This window comes from Pavona decussata, unplaced genomic scaffold (genome assembly GCF_977016875.1).
Source record: "Pavona decussata unplaced genomic scaffold, jaPavDecu1.1 SCAFFOLD_229, whole genome shotgun sequence".
Lineage (NCBI taxonomy): Eukaryota > Metazoa > Cnidaria > Anthozoa > Scleractinia > Agariciidae > Pavona > Pavona decussata.
In genome coordinates, this window is record NW_028145634.1 from 321,874 (window position 1) to 337,361 (window position 15,488).

General features: G+C 41.1%; 3 protein-coding genes and 1 pseudogene across 4 annotated transcripts in view; 1 reads left to right on the plus strand and 3 right to left on the minus strand.

Moving 5' to 3' along the window:
• LOC146458735 (uncharacterized) overlaps window positions 1–15,488 on the minus strand; it is a 257,490-nt gene that overhangs the window by 121,674 nt on the left and 120,328 nt on the right. The gene's annotated exons all lie outside the window — the stretch shown is intronic.
• Window positions 1–15,488, minus strand: part of LOC146458736 (uncharacterized) — a 256,692-nt gene that overhangs the window by 93,704 nt on the left and 147,500 nt on the right. The window lies entirely within an intron of this gene.
• LOC146458738 (uncharacterized) overlaps window positions 1–15,488 on the plus strand; it is a 94,167-nt gene that overhangs the window by 68,006 nt on the left and 10,673 nt on the right. The window lies entirely within an intron of this gene.
• Window positions 10,306–12,678, minus strand: LOC146458740 (uncharacterized; annotated as a pseudogene).

The window sequence follows — 15,488 nt, forward strand, 5'->3', positions numbered from 1 at the left end:
ACCAAGACACCTATCAAAAGAGCAATATATGCCTGTAGTGTCAACTGACATGGACTGTATGGACAGACATTTTACATGTATTATTTTTATCCGTATTTATATACTTCATTTTAAAAAACAATTGGTCAAAATAAAAATGTTCTTAACTGACTATCAGCTTTTATATATAAAAAAAAGAGTTTACACGTTTTACCTGAGGAATTTGAAACCAGAGGTAACTTTTACCTCCCGTTCGAAGTTAAAATAGCTGTTCTGAAATGATTCTTACGCCGAAACTTTTTTTTAACTTTAATTTGAAATACTTTGGTTTTAAGAAGGGATAGAAGAAAGAAAATTATTTTTGGAACACTAACAGACAGTTGATACCCGCGCAAGAGTACCCCAGGTTGCTAGTGGACTAACTTGGTGTCCGTCTATTAATTATTAACCACAAATTCTAATTTTAAAACTTCACGAATTCTTCAATATTTCTTATTTCTCTTAATTTTACCAATCCTTCTAGAAAAACTATCTCCTCCCAAATATACCCAAAAATTCATAAAACACCCCACAACATAGATTCACGGGATGAACATGGGGATTTGGATTGCTTGAAACGTGAACGAGATACTTCCATTAAAGCCATGTCAAGTACGTAAAATGGCGTTCACGTTAAGTCCCCCCTTAAAAACTTTCAACATTTGCCGGCTTCAACCTGCGTTCAAAACAGTTCTTGAATCAAATGTCGGGTCGTTTGAACAGGTCGTTCAAGTTCAACACTGATTTTGAAACCGTAAAAAAACGTCAAACGGCTTGTTGAAAGCGTGATGAATAAAATTTAAACTGGCTTAAACTTTTAATCAACATCGATTCAACATTTTCTTTGTTCTTGAAAATGTTGAATGGCGTTGAAACCGTTTGAACACTCCGTTCATCCAAAATTTGCTTTGCCCAGATCCGTTCAACTTCTGTTGAATGACTGAATGTTTGGCAAATGGTGAAACCGTTTAAACGGGCCTTTAGTTTAAAGGGTAAGGAATTAGTTGTTGAGTCGTGCAAGTCAGTTGACAATATCGTTTTATTTTTTGACAGATATTGTTGTGGAGAGTTAAAGGGCATCTCTATACTAATAGCGAATCTTTTTTAAAATTATTCAGGATGAGCTGGAACCCACCATCCGGCACTCGTTAGTGATAATATGGCTCTTTAATTAATTGCAATCCAATGGCCAGTTGTCTTATGTGTGTTGCTGTAAGCAGTTTGTGGTCTCACGCTTATAGAACGAAGAATATACATTGTGTGTGCAGCGCGTTTGAGGTCTCACGTTTTTAGAACGAAGCATATACATTGCGTATGGCGTGTTTGTGGCGTCACGCGTTTAGAACGAAGAATGAACTTTGTGTCGTAGCGCATTTGTGGCGTTACGCATTTACAACGAAGAATACGTGACATTGTGTGTAGCGCATTCGTGGCGTCACGCTTATAGAACGAAGAATATACATTGCGTGTGGCGCATTTAGAACGAAAAATATACATTGTGTGTCGCGTGTTTGTGGCCTCACGCTTACAGAACGAAGCATATACATAATTGTGTGTGCAGTGCATTTGTGGTCTCACGCTTGATTGTCTGTATCATTGCCTTGTTTTCTTTTTTACTTAAGTTCCGTCCCATACTTCAACAAGGGTGTTTTAATTTAGGTCTGTGACTTCGATAGGCATGTTTCAGAAGGGGCTATACATGGATGAATTGCTGGCTTGTTTTCTGTTGTATTTCTTTCAATTCCTTACTTTAGGAACGGTGTGTTTATTTGCGTTTGGTACCTCGGCTGCCATGTTTTTAGAACGAGCCATACAGTGCATTGTGCAGTTCCCGAAAATATCCATACCCCCCCCCCCCACCCCCCACCACGGAAGGTTTTTTATTTTAACTCCCCACCCCCGTTCCAGAGGGTTTATGATGACCCCCACCCCTCCGGAATTTCCGGGTTTTTAAAACCCTCCTCCCTGAACCCCTCAGAAGTTCAAAATCCATTTAATCTAAGAAAATTGACGACGCACACTATTATGATCAATTTTTTTTCTATTATTGAAGCAACGTCGACTACTCTAGTTCAGCTATTTACAACACGTCGCCATTTTACTTGTTTATCCCTTTGCTAAAATTATATCCGGAAAAATTGGAAAAAAACTCTAAAATGGTCGATTTTTTACGTCAATAAAATACGGCTTAATTCTTTGTTGTTGCGTAGTTTACGTTTATAACTTTCTCGAGCGCTAATTAAGAAATTATCTCTATCACGTTACAGCTTTTCTTTTTCACCTAAAAACGACCGGCCTTTGCAAATTCCATTTTCGTAATGACCTCCGCAGAAAAACGTTTGCTATTACCGCGAAGAAACCGCTATGAATATAAGTTGCACATTGAATATACGATGCTGGATTTTAATTTATCAAGTAGAATTTTGAAGAACTTTGAAAATGGCTACATGCACAAAGCCGCTTTTGTGAACAGTTTCAAAAGGTTCTCCTTTCAAAACTTCAAAATTAATTAGTCCGTGGATTCACATCTCGGCACTGAGATCGTGAATGAAATGAATTCGAGAAAGAACAGAAGTTTGTGTTTTTAACGTTTCATGTCAGGTTTTTACAAAATAAACGTCGCTGTTTCACTTCCAACCGAATTCAATCTTGAGCAAAATTTGCATACATCGGAAAAGTTTTGCATTTGGTGCCAAGGATCAAATTTCAACTCCAATGTTCATTAATATTCACTGGATGGAAATATCTCTGCAGAATCTTTTCCCCTTCTTCCAGATATCTTTTTTGTGAAAGATTGCATTGGAGAAATTACACGTTTTGTGGCCGCAGTAAAATAATTTTCCGTGGGAAATAAATTCATCCAACACGACAGCGCTGCACGCCCGTTGTACATTTCGTCGTGTCAGAAATAGATTTCAACCACAAAACTACGAGAAGGAAATGCTCGTAAAGAATAGTTGCTTTGTTCAGAAACCTTTTAATCTCCTCACTTGATGCTACAATACGAGTAAAGAATACTTTTATTTAATTCAAAACTCGAACTTCAAACGATTGTGAAGTCACAGCCATATACGGCATGATACTGATTGATCGCGCCGCGCGCGAAGTCGAACTTCAAAGAAAAATACCTGTCACGCACTACTGTCGCTTACCAGAAGGATTAACCAAACAACAGTTCTACTGAAATGACTTTTTCTAGAATGATTCATCGTTTACGCTGCTTTTGTGCTGGATTATAATTATTTCTCCGCAGTGTCGACTGAAAATTCTTGTCAGCCAACTTTATGCCTCCCTTACGATTTTTTCGTGAATTTCCTTACCCTCTGGAGAAATTCATCATAGGAACACCCCCAACCCCTCAAAAATTTCCGTCTGTTAGCCCCCCTCCCCCTCGGAATTTCCATTAACCTTCCGTGGGGGGGGAGGGGGGGAGGGATGGATATTTTCTGGAACTGCACATTTATCAATTACTTCTTTCCTCCATTGCCTATATCCGTTGTATTGTTTTCTTTGTTATTTATTTCCGTTCCATACTTCAACAATGGCGTGTTTATTTACGTTTGCTACTTCGGCAGGCTAGAAAATTACTTAATGAGATGCACTTTCACCGCCTGAACGAGTCGTACGACTCGTGGCCAGGACCTTCTTTATGAGATGCATTTTCACCAAATAAAAAATCATGTTATTTTCATGAAAAGTATCACACTGACACCACTTGCACCAGTCGTTCGACTCGCACGACTCGTACGACTCGAATCCTCGCTTGGCACGACTTGAACAAGTGGTGAGTATTGGACATGCCGGATCGCTGCAAAGAATACGTGATTTCTGCCTGCTTAGAAAGACATCAATTATTTAAATTTTTCAAGAGCTAAATTATTAAATAGTATTTAATGAAAAGCCGGAAGCAAAGATTTTTGTAATTAGTAAGCCCCCGGCTTCTATATAGGCTTCCTAGCCTTTAACACATTTAACATTGTAAATAGTTAAGTAGGAATATTGTACTAGTAAGAATATTGTGTGTCGACAATAATGTATTTATGTTGTATTTTTTGGTTAATGGCAAAATAAACGAATTGAATTGAATTGAACTGAATTGAATTACTCATAAAGAAATCAATTTCTCAAAAACAAAATCGCTGAAGAAGCTCTAAAGGCGTTCCTAAACTGAAAATCTGGATTGAGCCAGGCGGAGGGACGGCTAACCCGTTCCAAGTTATAATGGCCGGTCCATAAAGTGATTTAGACGTCTTAACTTTCTTGAACTTAAGTTGGCATAACGGAAAAGCTGGGGACTGAACTGTACCATAGTTGATCCCAGCACTTTTGGAAATGCTGACAATAAAATAGGTATGATCTGGAACCACACACCTCTGAGTTTATCAAGTGTGTTGATATGTTACTGGTCGGCATGTATTACCTTAAACTCGAAACGCCCAGTTGAGGAAATGTCTCCCTTGAATCGCTGATCTTTGCCTGCTTAGCTAGACATTAATTATTTAAATTGTTTAAGAGCTTAACAATAAAATAGTACTTAATGAAAAGCCAGCAGCAATTTTCCCATTAACTTAAGCGTATGCTCTTTTTTAATTGTTCATAAAGAAATCAATTTCTCAAAAAAAAAAGTTACCTAGCTAAAGTCGCTCTTTAGCCGTTCCTAAACAGAAAATCCCCAGCTGAGCCAGGCGAAAGGACAGCTAACCTGTTCCAAGTTAAAATAGTTGTTCTTAAATGATTTAAAGGCCGAAACTTCCTTGAACTTAAAGGGGCAGTGCCACCTATTTTTATTGTCCCTGAATAGCCAGAAGATATGTTTGTATCGGTGGATCGTTAAAACAATGGTTCAGTTTTGTTAACAATAATCCTACCAGTTCACAGAAACTAGTTAACAATCATTCACCAAAGTGGAGGTGAATAGTGATGGATATTCTCCGAGCTAGCCAATCAGCGCGCGCGAAAAGCACTATTCAATTGTGTGGTATATACCAATATAAATAATCTTTGGCTCTAAATTGTTAGGATGCAAATGGGATCAACTTGAAAAAATTGGTGAACTTTTTCAAGTACTTCCTGTGTATGTTTGGAGAGATCACTGAAACAAACTTGTTATGGTATATATTCTTCCTCAGTGAAATGACTTAATATTATTCTCCTGGTGTTCTAAGTGCAATTCCGTGTTAGAAAAGAGGTTCTTAGTCAAATATTTGGACAGTTTGTACCAAAGTACAGCCAAATCTCCGTGACAGTGCTCAAGAAAAGGTTGGCGATTGAACTGTGCCATAGTTGATCCAAGCACTTTTGGAAATGATGACAGTAAAATAGGTATGGTTTTGAACTACACACCTCTGAGTTCATCAAATGTTAATATGCTTTGTTTAAGAGTGAATTATGTCGTGGAGAAAAAATATTGGAAGGCCCACGCCTGAAACCATTTGTTTCTTTTCTTGTCGGTTCTTTGCAGGCCGACCAAGTTTCATGAGAAAAGGCGGGCTGGTTGGTTGATAATTGTCTGGATGACCGTTACGTTAGGAGTGCAACTTTCAGTGAACGCGAATCTTAAGCCGGCGACACACCTGGCGATTTTATTCGCCGATCGCGGCAAATTTTATTGCTAGCGAAAATCGCAAGCGATTTTTTCCACCGATTGACACGGACATACCTGGTGATTTTTTTCGCCGATCTAGGCGATGTGGCACTTCAACCTTGTTCCCGAGCTCCATCTAGGGGCGTTTTGAAAAGTCATTTGATAAAATCACCCAGCCTGATTGGTTGAATTTACTGGCAATGAGCGTATAAATCGCGGGAACGGGCACACTTGGCGAATTTCATCACCGATATATGACAAGCCAGATATCTGCGATTTTATACGCCGATTGCGGCGATCGGCGAAACTCGCAATCGCTGCACCGGGTAATTTTCGCCGATTGGCGTATAAAATCGCCAGGTGTGTCCCTGGCTTTAGACTACGAGTATGATTTTAGGGAATAGGCACTAGTCTGAACGTAGAGTCTATTTTGGTGCCCGAGCATTAAACTCGGCCCCGTGCAGGGGCATGGGAACTTCTTCAACGGGTAGTACTGGGGCACTGGTCCTTGGCACAGGCACTGGTCTGAACAGGGTTTTGTCATTTCCCGCGCTTTTTCCCCATGCGGGGGCGACGACAACCGGAAGTCAAATTTACTTCCAATCCACGTTTCCGGCCGACATGGTCTCGGCGCCGACTTTGTTTTGCTTATTTTGACGTCGCCTGTAAAACGTGAGTTTCGCCTTTATGATTTTTTGTTATTTTATATCATTTTGCCCTTGAGCAATGTTTTGTACTTTATTGATGCTTAAAATATTGGTATATCGTTTTGGCGATTGTCAAGTATTAACAGTCATTTTTTTAACTTTTTAGCTTCTAGCGTTAAGATGGCTACCAAAAAACAACCTGTAATGGAATGGACGATGACCACGACATTCTTCTGTTGCGTGAAATGATTGCTAGCAAATTGTTTCAGTTCAAGAGAGGCAAGTCCAGACCGTGGCAAAATCTCGGAGTCAATCCAGGAAAGATTGAACAAGCACGATAATCGACTCTGAACTCTGCCAAACATTCGGCTTCGGTGATGTCTGCAAGATCAAGTCTTGCATACGAACTGTGCGGAAAATTTGGGTTCTTGGAACGGCAGCCCTTCCACAAGACCAAGACTGAATTCCTCGTCAGAAATTATTTTACCATCATACGCTAGTAACAACATCTCTCTTGTTTCACGAAGAGACACTTTTCACAGAGGTTTTCTCAAGCTTTCGAGGCAGTTTTCAATTTTTTTCAGACGTTTTTACTAAATCGAGTTTCTTGTTTCTCGTAAGGCTCGTTTCAGATTCATTTTTCCTGGAAACAATTAGCTAAAGCCACAGAAAAAGCCCCCGCTGGACCATGTCGCTACAAAGACGAATTAACTCAAAACAATGGCAACATGCCTAATTCAATGGTGAAAAGATCGTTTGACTCTTTTGTATGCGGTTCCTTTAAGCACTGTAGAAATTTAAATTGCAATGTTATGCACCTTTTTATTTGAGTGCTACGAAGCAAAAACGTTTTTCTCGCTATTTACTCAAAAGATATTTCATTATAGCTGAAGAATTAAGATGGTTGATCTGTCCGAGTCAAAGTTTGATGTCTGCTTTGTTTTGTTTTGTTCATAAATTTAAGGGATATGCCCTGTAGAAAACCGAAAAAAGTTAAAAATGATTGCAGGTATGCATAAATTTAGGTAACATATATGCAAGTTTTAATCAAAACTTCTTGCTTTATCAGTTAAAGGAAATAAAATAAGTACTTATTTACCCAAAAGGTTATCTGCTGTTTCGAAAAGTGGGCTTCATGTACCATAATCTCAGAAAGAGAGTTACTGACAAAACGAACGGCGTGTTATGCTTTCAATAAAATCTAAGTTGTTCTTTGAACGATAGCACAAGACTTCCGCTATCCTGGCATGGCAAGTTTTTCCACAACTTTTTCTTGCTCGTGGGTAAGAGGTGAGCAAGCGTTCGTTGATGACTTTGAAAGGCTATGTATGTTTGTTCACATCTACAAGTTTTCCTGGATCGCGGCATCAGTACTAGTCTTTTACAAACGACCGAGCAAATTTCTCTATCAAGCAACTTTGTCCATAAATCGGCGTCTTTTTGAAGAAGACTTGCTACAGAAAATTCTCCAAACTTCTTCATAGCCAGAGTTGTGATAATATAAATATCGGTTAAGGAAACATGCTGTTCAATCCTGACACGACTGTATTGCCATTTTTTTTTTTTTTTACAACGGAAACTTACCGAGGAAATATCTCACAACTTTTAAAGACTAAACATTAAAAAATGCCGAGAAAGTGTTTCCTGTGTTAAAATTGGAAATATCATCAGTGCGCGAAGCGCACGCATTGAAATTATAATTTCACGAGCAAACCGAAATAAGATATAATAGCGTATTCTCCCCGTTTTCCCACCAATTCCAGCCATTTCAAAGTCAAATCGAGGCTATAGAGCCTCGCTTCCGTGTTCTCCCCTTTCATTCTCCAAAATCGGTGAGCACAAGGGAGCGGAAGAAGACGAGTTGAGACGTAGGATAGGAAACAAAATAACTTTATTGTTATGTAGTAACCACTTTGCACGTGAAAAACGAATGCACTACATTGATAATAAACAATGAAGTGATAAACGCAACAATTATGGAGTACAAACGTGTGCTCAAACATTCCCAAAGAGTGGAATATCGTAACTATCAAAAAATGCATGACATACAGCTTGAATATGAAAAACTACAACATTGATCAAGTCACTGTAAGTCTCCATTAGGCCTCTTCCAAGGGTCTTGACTGTCACTACACATCCTAGTTGTGCTTAGCACCTGGAAGGAGGAAGCAAACCGAAATAAGATTTTGTCTCTTAAATCCCTAATAGGGAACATCAATGGGTGGGACAGGGTGGGACGCTATTATATCTTATTTCGGTTTGCTCGTGAAATTATAATTTCAATGCGTGCGCTTCGCGCACTGATGAAATTTCCAATTTCACTTCACAAACCTCAATAAGATATAATAGCGTATGTTCAAAGCACCTAACCTTCCTGGAGCACCGTGGCCTGGAAGGCATCCTGTCCTGTCCCCTCAGAGACAATATCCCTTAAATAGTGTCTTCTGCAAGTGGACTCTTTCTTCCACTTTGCCAGGTTCATTATCTCCTGACATGAGAGCCCTTTAGCTTTGGCCTTAGAGGTTAAAGCACCTCTGGTTGAATGAGCTCGAAACTCAGAGGTGTCAACCCCTGATTCTTTCATCATTTGTACTAACCACCCAGCAATTGTACAAGGAACTACCTCCTTATGTGGCTTGATATAGCTCAACAGTAGCTGATTTTTATTGCAATCAGAGCGCCATCCTTTAGTGCGTTCTAAATAACAATTTATGGTTGAAACAGCACATAAGTCAGGGTTAGTGTCAAAGGCAGTGAATGTCAACTTAAGGGGACACTGACCTTTCTTCCTAGATTGTGTTAACCGACCAAGCTCAAAGACTATGCAGCTCTCTTTTACTGTCATGTATCTTAAATCAAGAGCCCGAAGGTCAGAGGATCTGCCTGCTGAAGCAAGAGCAAGCAGCATACTCAGCTTAAGGGTCAACTGTTTGTCCGAAAGGTTGGCATCACATCCTAGAGTGCAAATATGATCTAGCACCCTATCAACATCCCACATCACCACATACCTTGGTTGTGGTGGCCTGGCATTGAAACATGCGTTCAATACTTTGCAAACCAACTCATGTTGCCCAGCCTTACAGCCTTCAATGGGCTTGTGAAATGCTGAGATTGCTGAGCGGTGGTTATTAATTGTACGATAGCATCTGCCTTAGTTAAACATTTCTGTGAGGTAATCAGCTATAGAGGCCACAGTGGAGCAAAATGGATCAATTTCTCTCTGATGACACCAGCCACACCACTGTGACCAGGCGCTATTGTAAGCGCTCGTAGTTCCCTTGCGCCAGGAGTGGGAGCTGAGTAACTCAGCAGTTTGCTCTGAAACTCCTTTTACAAGGATGTTTTGCCTGAAACCATCCAAGCCGCTAGTTGTAAGCTTCCTTGTAGAACAAGGGGGTGTGGCTGTTGACTGGGAGACATAAGGATGTTCTCGAGAGGGGGGAGCAGAACTGGCTGTCTGCAAGACATTTCTAGTAGAACTGGGTACCATGCTTGTGTATGCCAAGTTGGTGTTATCATAACTATTGTTGCCTGGTCTTTCCTGACCTTTGTCAGACAACGGCAAATCATTGAGAAAGGTGGAAAGCTGTAACCTTTCAGTTTCGACCAAGGAATCTGAAAGGCATCTGTTGCCAGGGCAAATGGGTCTGGAAACCAACTGACATAGTTCATCAGTTGAGCATTGAGACGGTCGGCAAACAGGTCTATCTCTAGGGGCCCCCAGAGTTGGTCTAGTGCCTGGAATATGCTGGGATTCAGTTTCCAATTGCTCGAGTCCCGGAAGTGCCTGGACTCCCAGTCTGCCTCGTGATTGTATTTTCCAGGAAGATATTATGCTGTCAATGTAATTTGTTTGGTCAGAGCATAACCCCATAATTCCTGGGCTATCCCTACCAATACCGAGGATCGTGTTCCCCCCATTTTCAATACATAAGCCACTGCTGTCCTGTTGTCCATTCTCAGGTGGACATGCAACTGCCTTTCTTTGGCAGTGAAAGCTCTCACAGCAAACAATGCTGCTGTCAGCTCCAATGCATTGATATGAAGGGTGTTTGATTACTGCTGAGACCAAAGTCCCCTCGTGCGAACCCCTTGGCAGACTGCTCCCCAGCCCTGCAGTGATGCATCTGTCGTTATTACCAGGTCGGTGGCTGGAGTAGTTATTGACCGACCATTCCAGGTGGAAATCTGATCCACCCACCATTGAAGGTCGTTCTGACAATTCTGGTTGAGTGATACCATTGTCTCGTAACTCTTTCCTGCTAGCAGACCTTTCACTTGCAACATTTGCAAGTGTCGGTAATGCAAGGGTGCAGGGAGAACAGCCTGCATTGACGAAGTCAGTTTCCCAATTATTTTGGTTAGGGTTCTGACGGAGGCAGTTTTATCCCGAATCAGGTCTCTGCAAGACTGGATGAGTTGATTCATTTTTTCCTTTGGCAATGATAAGTTCATTTCCATTGAATTTATCACAAAGCCTAGGTACTCCATGCAATGTGAAGGATCTAACACTGATTTCTTCCAGTTGATTACAAAACCCAAATTCTGAAGTAACCAGAGGGTTGAGTCCCTGTCCCGCAATATTCCCTCTCGAGTCTGATTGAACACAATGATCATCCTCAGGCCAAGTCTGCGTGACAGGGCCATCACTGGTTTCAACAGCTTTGTGAAGTAAAGAGGGGCAGGAGCTAGACCAAAAGGGAGGCAAGTGAACTGATACCGTGTGCCCCCCAAATGAACCTCAGGAAAGGCTGATGCTGCTGGCTCATGGGTACACAAAAGTAAGCATCTTTGAGATCTATCTTGATCATGAAATCCTTTTCCTGAATTATATGTTTGAGGAGGTGCAATCCCTCCATTTTGAAGTGTTGATACACTGTGTGGGAATTCAACCTCTTGAGGTTGATCACTGGTCTGCTCCCCCCGTCTTTCTTCGGAACCAGAAATATTGGACTGATAAACTCCCCTTTCATTGGAGAGACCACCTGAATCGCCCCTTTTTGCAACATCGCTGCAATTTCCTGCTCTATGTTTTCTTTCTCTGACTGATTGTGAGATATATGAGGGGGCATATTTGTCTGGAGTGGAGTTTGTTGAAAGGGAATCACCACAGCAGTGACTATTTGTAAAATGTACTGATCTTGTGTCAGTAATCTCCAATTGGTTTGAAAAAACTGGAGTCTCCCTGCCAATGGCAGAGACCTGCTTAAAACTGATGTGTCCAACCCTAGTTTTCTTAGAGCTGGTTGGATGTCTGTTGGGACTATCTGTAATGACGTCTCCAGAATTTCTTTTGCAATCTGGGGCTTGTCTTTTTGATTCAGGTGCTCTCTTTTTGACCCTGAATTTAACTGACTTGCCTTTTGGATATCCTTTGTAGTTAGAGCCCTTTCCTCGGAAGGAGACAGACTTGCCCCCACCTCTGCTCTGAAATGAGGGCCCACGACGAAAGGGCCGAGAGCTTCTGGAATCTTGCCTGGAATACCTTTTGCCTCGGGAGACCTGAGGGGACGGCCGGGAAGTGGAACCAGTAATATGGTGTGAAATCTCCTTTGTAGATTTCCTAATCTTTGTTGCTGTACGGAGAGCCTTGTAGAACTTTTTCCCAAACAAAGTCGTATGAGACTTGGTTAATGAAGTCCCGTGTTTAGTAAAAAGTTTTTGGCTTTCTTCATGTCCCCTGTGAGGCGAAAGAGGACTGCCAGCCTACGTGTATAAGAAAGGCTTACTTTTGCCTGTCCCAGAAGAGAGACAGACTGTTCCACCAGCCTAAGGCAGTCAAATAAATCGAGATCTTCACTGGATTCCCCAGTGCGAACTTTTTCTAAAGTAAGCCATAATTTCCCAAGTGGTCCCATGACATTAGTGAGTCGGGACTGAACTTTTGGATAGATTGTTGTCACTTTCACGACCATATGACTTTCCGAGAGACTCAAATATCTCGTCCAAATAATCATCGACTGCTGGGGTTTTGAGACAATCGATACTGGGTACTGGGTTGGAATCCAGGACTGTCTCATGAATGGATTTGTCTTTCACATAAGTAGTGAATTTGTCATTCACGTATTTCGCCATGCCCTTTGTCAAGTCAAGCTTGTGACAGGCTTTGGTTTCCGTGTCAAAACGCACGTATTCATCACCCTCGTGCTTCGGTGGGGTGTTGTTACTAGTATCTCGCTCAGCTAGTTTCTGACGTTTCTTGTGAGCCGTGTGTCTACTATCCGACTTGCTGGAGTCACTGTCTTCATTCGATGAAGAGCCAGACTCACTGGAACTACTAGAACTGCTTGAGGACTCCTGACTTTGCCTCCGTGAAGCAGGTAACTGAGAGCCTTTCGACCGTTCCGTTGAAGGCGTAGAACTAACCCTCTTATCTGGGGTGTTTGCCTCATCTGAAACCGCAGTAGAAATCTCTTCGTTATCCGCCATCTGTATGTTAGCTTTTCCAAGCAGGATGGCTGAATTTGCGAAGGATTCGAGGGAATTTTTGAAGCCGACGAGCAGCGGGAAGCGAACTAGCGCGAAGCCATTTTGGAGAACGAAAGGGGAGAACACGGAAGCGAGGCTCTATAGCCTCGATTTGACTTTGAAATGGCTTGAATTGGTGGGAAAACGGGGAGAATACGCTATTATATCTTATTGAGGTTTGTGAAGTGAAACTAACTACTCAGTATTGTCTTTAAGAACCTTATTTTGTTCCCGTCAATTCAATTAGTATTTTCGATTTCTTATGGACGACAAAATTCTTTAGCGATAATTCTTGCATTTTGACAACAGTACATTCATCTAGTGGTAAATCACACTCGCCTTCGGCAAATGATGACTTTGCAACGATCCAAAAAGGATGATTTTTAGCTTAAGACAACTGTTCGGCCAACAGTCGTGTCGGTAACTTGACAGCGGATAACAAAGAACTAAACTTTGTGTCCTTCATAAATGAATGAAGCTTGTAAAGTGTAGTTGGCAGATGTAGATTAGTTAATAAAGGGATATAGATTATTGTGTAATTAGAAACGGAAGTTGTTTCTTATTGGTCGTAATGCCCATAACCTAGTGTGTAATAAGCTAGAGCTGAATTTTCAATCTATCGGACCATGTCAGAAGTCCATATGTGTGGCAATTATAGAAAGATCAAGCGTACTATTTTTGGTATAAGTAACAACAGGACATTAATTTCCTGTATTTTCTGTTTGCCACCAGAATTGTTGTTGACGATTTTTGGATTCCTTTCTGAGAACGTTCGCCGTTTTTATTAAACATGATGCTTAATCCCTTAATTCTAGGAAGGTAGAGTGTGTTGCTACAATTCCACGAAGCATCGGCTTATTGCAAATTGCACCAACTCGTTCAACTTGTTCCTCCTATCGTGAGTTGTAATAGTATAGGAGGATTATTAAAAATAGCAACAGCTGCGATATCAGGAAGCTCTAGAAACTGCCACCGTATACATCACCTCTAAAACAACGATTAATTTCGACTTTAACTTTTTCACGTTGCTGCTCATCATTAGGGACCTAACGCAACTACAACGGCAATGGCAACGAAAACTCGTTACCTAGAAATACATACCCACTTTATCTGGTCTATTGTGTAATGATTCCAAACCGTTCTTCTTGTGGCATGTAGCTGAATTATGTGGGAACATAATTAGTAGAAACCGCGTTTCTAGTTCCTGTTCTGCTAAGAACTTTTGATTTGACCATTTCACGTTGTTTTTATCTGCCGAGGACGTCTAAGAAATGCATTAAGATTTTTCATGACGCAGAGGCATTATTTTGCTCATTTAATGTTTTCTTTTTCTTTGTTTTTGGCGTCGGTTGTCATTACCGTCGTGTTTGCGTATTACGGGTTCCTCATGGACTGGCTTGCAAAGCAGATTAAGTGAAAATACGAATAACTCGTCAAAGTCGCTTCCACTTTAGAACCAGAATACGTTAAAATAGCCAGTAATGGCATAGGTTTAGGTTTTTATTATTTACATTTCTTGAGGAAGTTCTAACATGAATTATTAAATTCTCAGCCTCGGATATTGCATTTCTAGCGCTCTGATTGGTTCACTAAATCCCGGTTATCAGCGCATATACCGTAGTTTGACCTTATATGGAAAACGATTGGCGCAGGTGTCACTAAGCTAAAAAGATTTTTCGGCGGGAAGCGAAAGTTTCTTCGGAAAAATGGAGAAAAAAAGAAATACCAGACAATACCATCTCAATATAACAACAAATGCCACAAAGTTCGGTATTTAATGGTACGTATCTCTGAAGTTTCCTTTAAAATCAGAAAAATTGCACGATTTTACGATTTAGATCACATAACAACAACAATAACATTATAACAACCGGTTACCTTCAAAAATTTCAGGATGGCTTGCAAATCCTGGCGGTAAGAGGTTAAAACCGATCGAAGAAATTTCTCAAGAAGAGCTTTTTAGCTCTTCTTGAGAAATTAAGAAGTTAAAACCCCTGCCTTTCTGTTTCTATGCATTTACGAGGACTCCAGTTACAAAAGTTCATCTATGAAATCCGTACGAGCGGCGGCCATAATGTTCGTTTCCGTCGCTCGGCACCACTCACAAAACGTTTCTACAAATGTGCACAGCTCTTACGTTTCTCGATAAGCTTGAAGTTTAAAACTTGCACTGAATGCTTGTCTCAGTGAGGTTGTACCTCGTACACTTGGACTCGGCTTGCCTTACGGCTCTAAAGTTGACGCGCAGCTTTTCGCTGGGCTCAGAATAGTGAGCGACTAAAGTGACATTTAGTTTCTGCACGCTCGACTCGACTGCCGGTCAAGGTTTTCAAATCACTAAATGACCGGCAGTCCGATATTTTTTGTCAAATTCAGTAAAATTACTGTTGTGAAAATACGTAGACTACGAGCAGTCCCTATTTTTTCTTATAGTCCGTCGAGTAAAGCGAAAACTAGAGCGGAGCGAAAAAAGCGGCCGCGCGAAAATTGGGGACGAGAGGGGGGGGGGGGGGGCGCCTCGCCACCCCCTGCTCGTAGTCTAGAAAATACCGTATTTATTCCATTAAGCGCCCACCTGGAATAGGCGCCCACCCAGTACGTAGGAAAAAAGCTCGAATAAGTGCCTACCCCCACCCCTCAAAAAATGAATTGCATGCACAGGGGGAGGTCGCTAACTGACATTAGCAAGATTAGTGACAACGAGAGACTTTCCCAAGGACCGAGTGTTCTTAGAAATTTACAAAGACCATTAAAAAATCTGCTTTTTCAAT